General features: G+C 43.9%; 1 protein-coding gene across 1 annotated transcript in view; it reads right to left on the bottom strand.

Moving 5' to 3' along the window:
• Nucleotides 1-5,000, bottom strand: part of gcgrb (glucagon receptor b) — an 85,656-nt gene that overhangs the window by 29,184 nt on the left and 51,472 nt on the right. The window lies entirely within an intron of this gene.

Here is a 5,000-nt window from a genome sequence, read left to right as displayed (position 1 = left end):
CCTCTTTTGGTTCATTATCTACCACTGGCGTGGTCTGCGCATTATTTTTTTCTGTTGTTTCATCAGCTGTGGCAGAAGGGCTAGCACTATTTTTCGGCTGAGTCATTTGACGTTCCAGGGTCTGTCTGTTTTGCTGGACAGGCCCTTATTAAAGGGGAACTTGGCAACTATTTCAACGTAATAAACCCATTTAGAAATCATTTGGATGGTTAAATGATCTGTTCCGGTGAAAATGGTGACTTTACCCGCTGCCCCTAGCGTCCACAGGCAGAAAACCAACCTTGCAACATTGAGACCACCGTCCCGGAAAGAGAAGTGAGAAACAAGAAACTCGTTTTAAATCGTGTTTCTTACCTTAACATCCACATAGTTCTGCCAAAATAACGGTTCGATAGCTTGTAAACAAATCCATGAGCTTTATCGTTACCTTTTCCCACAGTTTGAAATAGCATAATGTACAATTTCAACGGCAGAGGGGGAAATCCTGCCAAGTTTCCCATTAAATGGCCTCCCTGGCCAGAGCAAAAAAACATTTAATCGAGTTTGTACAACTCCTCGCTCAACCACTTCTCAAGCCATCCGCATTATTTATACGTGAAGCAGAGAGTTTATTCCAACCATCTCCCCAATGGCTAAGCTGCAGTCCTCAATACTAGTTGTAGGCATTTTAATGGCATGCTGCTACGTAAGAAGCCCTAGGTTCACCATAACTGGGTCGGCGTGCTCCCACGGATGAAAGGAGATGCCCAGGTCGGCTTACGTAATACGATCTTACTCTACCAATAAGGTTATCACAAGTACCAACACAAGCAAACACACAAAAGACAAACAAACATAAAGATGGACAAAAGATAGAAAATAAAGAATAGAACACAGTCGTTCCTGGCCAAGTCCTCACTCACTCACTCTACACATGCGTTAAGATACAGAGAGTGAGAGAGAATGAGAGGGATAGAGAGAGAGGGGGAGAGAGAGAGAGAGATAAGGAGAAAAGAAAGAGATGGGGAGAGAGAAAAAAGAGAGAAGAGAGAGAGAGAGATGGTGAGAGAGAAGAGAGAGAGATAGAGAGAGAGAGGTGGGGAGAGAGAGAGAGAGGGGGGAGAGAGAGATAGAGGAGAGAAGAGAGAGAGAGATAGAGAGGTGGGGAGTGAGGACAGAATCAACTTTTCAACAACAATATTAGCTTAATTAAACAGAATGAGAGAAGAGATTGTAAAGAATAAAATAACATTTTGAGGAGTATGGAGATTAAAACTGAGTAAAAAAGACAAAATGAAACAGAGTGGGAGAGAGATATACAGAATGACAGCTCCATGGGACGTGAGAGGAGTGGTAATTGCCGATGCTGTCACCTGCAGAGCCAATTACAGCTGATTGGTGCTGAGGCAAACAACCTGTCTCACTCACACGCTCACTCACGAGAGAGAAGAGACACACACTCCCTCAGATAAACAGTACAGTACCCAACCACAGATGAGGCATCTTCACCCCCCACCCCAGAAACACACACACACATACACACACACACACACACACACACACACACACACAGAGTGACAGACACATACACACACACACACACACACACACACACACATGCACACGTGTGCACAGAAAGAGAGATAGAAACGAGAGAGAGACAAAGGAAGACAGTTAGAGAGAAACAGAGAGAGAGAGTGACAAAACAAGAGAGAGAGGACAGAGAGAGAGAGTGACAAAACAAGAGAGAGAGGACAGAGAGATAATAAAGAGAGAAAGATTAGGGGTGTCACGATTCTCCAAATCCTCGATTCAATGTAATTTTCGATTTTAAAGTCACGATTCGATTTGATTTTCAATCTTTTTTTAATATTACTATTAATGCATTCCTTATATGTTATTTACTCTTTTTGGCCTTTTCCTTTTCTTTTTCGGGGGGCTTTTATTTTGAAACCGCTTTTTATTTTGAAACCGTTCCAACCGTGTGGTTGTAATGTAAACAGAACTAACATTAGGCTAAAACAGAGACGTGAACATAGTGAAATGAAACAACACAGAATGTTAATTTGATTGTTTCAGCACACTCCGAAGAGACCCAAGGTTAGTGTTCATGGAATATGTACTAGATCACCTTTTCACTTGCTAAGTTGAGTAGGCTAAGTTAGTTTTAATTGACGTGAATGAACGAATACTTCCACACCGGTGATTTCAAAGTAGCAAAAGGGCTTTGATTTCGGTAGGTTGCTGTGTATATTTTAACTGGCTGCAGCCTAAAATTAGAGTGTTGACACTGCAGTTCAGCACGTGCGTGTGTGTTTGTGCGTGTGGCTGCATCGTCGATTCTACTTTTAAGTTCGAAGTTCGAGATTTAGATGTAATTTCGATCGATTTCGATATAAAATCGAAATCGTGACACCCTTAATGAAGATTATACAGCATTATGAGAGAAGAATCCCAGAACAGCCAGCCGAGAGAGTGCGGACAGTGGGAGACGCTGAGACACTGAGACAGCGCTGTCTGCTCACTGCCGTGTCTGCTGGGTAGAGGAAGATGGACAGGCAAAGTGATGGGGAGGGTGGAGAGAAGAAATGATAGGGCTGGGAACCACACGACATGGACCAGACAGAGATGTGCAAAAGATGACAAGAGACGATGGAATCACATCACATCGCAGACACACACACACACACACACACACACACACACACACACACACACACACACACACACACACACACAAAGAACATCTTGTCTTGGTTAGCTTTGGTCACAGACGTTTTGTTATTTTCCCTGGTGCCTGTTTCACCAAAGCCTTTCCACCGGAGTTAAAACCACTTCTGGCACCGTTGACTTACACAACAGCACCGAGAAGGGTTGTGGCTGGTTTAGGGTTGTGGCCTGTCTTGTATCTACACACGTCATCCAAAACCTACTGCATATGCATGGACAAGTTTAGCCACTCCTGAATATGTATACAAACGTTTGGGCACCCTAGGGCACATGCCAGAGTGATATTTGGACATTATGTAGATTCATTATAATAACTGTTTGCTGCAAAGGTTATATTTACTGATTTACTGTTCTCTCAAAGGTTATATTTACTGTTCTCTCTCTATCCTCTATTACTGTTTTTTTTTAAAAAGTCAAAAAGCCGAACCCGAACTTGTGAATACAGCAGCGGCACAGACAGACAGATAGACAGACAGACAGACAGACAAGCAGACAGGCAAACATACAGACAGACAGACAGGCAGACATACAGATAGACAAACAATCAGACTGACAGACAAGCAGAGAGCCAGGCAGACAGACAGACAGACAAGCAAACAGGCAGACAGATAGACAGACAGGTAAACATACATATAGACAGACAGACATATAGATAGACAAACAATCAGACAGGCAGACAGACAGACAGACAGGCAAACTTACAGACAGACAGACAGACATATAGATAGACAAACAATCAGACAGGCAGACAGACAGACAGACAGGCAAACTTACAGACAGACAGACAGACATATAGATAGACAAACAATCAGACAGGCAGACAGACAGACAGACAGGCAAACTTACAGACAGACAGACAGACATATAGATAGACAAACAATCAGACAGGCAGACAGACAGACAGACAAGCAAACATACAGGCAAGCAGACAAGCAGACAGACATACATACTAGCAGACAGACAGACAAGCAGATAGGCAGACAGACAGACATAAAGACACTACCGCAGAGGTACAGGCAGACAGACAGACAGACACAACCCACACTCCAGGATTATGCACAGGGCCTGACTCACTAAGTATACATGAATAAGTTATGCACAGGCTAAGATTAGAGAGGACCTTTTCTGTGTTACTATACATTACAGAGAGGGGGGGGGGGGGGGCAATGAAAACTAAATTTAAAAAAATCATCTAGATAGAGTAACTGACAAGAAGAAAAAGACAAAGACAGTGAGGGAGAGAGAGAGAGAGAGAGAGAGAGAGAGAGAGAGAGAGAGAGAGAGAGAGAGAGAGAGAGAGAGTTAATGGGGAAACTCTGAAGGACAAAGAAATGGCTATAAATATTGCAGACCGTAAATGGCTCTTACGCAACGCAAGTGTCCCGTCCGGACATCTACCTCATAGAGCCACTCATTAGCATGGCCAGACACAAAGGCCACTGCCGACACGCACACACACACACACACACACACACACAAAGACACACACACACACACACACACACACACACACACACACACACACACACACACACACACACACAAGACACACACACACACACACTTTAGAAGAAAGGACACCTGAAGTGACTGACCACTCCAGTTGTAAATGCAAAAATGCTCTTAGCTTAGTTCCAACATAAATCGGTACTACGTTGGAGCAACTGAAATTTAACACTATAAGTTATGACTTACATTTGACACCTCCCTCTACCCATGTGTAAGGTCCATCATAAACTTAATTTGGCATCATGGACATCTCAAGGCTATAGTATGGCTCTCCGTCTGTGTGCTGCGCACACGGCACTGGTGAGTGCGCGACGAGAATTGTGTCATTTTTACCGCATCACGCATCACGGCGTCACGGTTTTGTTGTCGACCGAAAGTTAAGACCGCGCGCCATTTTGACGCGTAGACTGCGCATGAGTGAAACGGAATGGCTGTAAACACTCCCCTCCAGTAGGTGGCGCACATAGAAGACCAACGCTTGCAATGCAGCAAACCCAGGCAGAAGATGACTTGTTTGGTTACCATAACGACGATGGATGCATCAAAGTACGACAGACTGGCAGAGGAGGTGAGGAGATACCCTGACCTGTATGACCCTCCCCTAAGGACCGTATACAACCTATGAAGGTATTGGATATGCTTCAGTGTGCTGCAGTGTGACATTGCTGTCGTTGTGACTAAAAGGTATCATCACCACCCTCATAATCATCACCACCACCATCATAATTATCTTCACCACCATCATAATCATCATCAACATCACCGACTTAATCCATTTAGCA

The sequence above is a fragment of the Alosa pseudoharengus genome, unplaced genomic scaffold, assembly GCF_046254945.1.
Source record: "Alosa pseudoharengus isolate Yale_2024_CS ecotype anadromous, Long Island Sound unplaced genomic scaffold, YU_APseudo_1.1 YU_APseudo_1.1_scf_1, whole genome shotgun sequence".
NCBI classification, from domain to species: Eukaryota; Metazoa; Chordata; class Actinopteri; order Clupeiformes; family Clupeidae; genus Alosa; species Alosa pseudoharengus.
The sequence above is the reverse complement of the archived record's forward strand: the minus strand, read 5'-3'. Positions and strand labels throughout refer to the sequence as shown.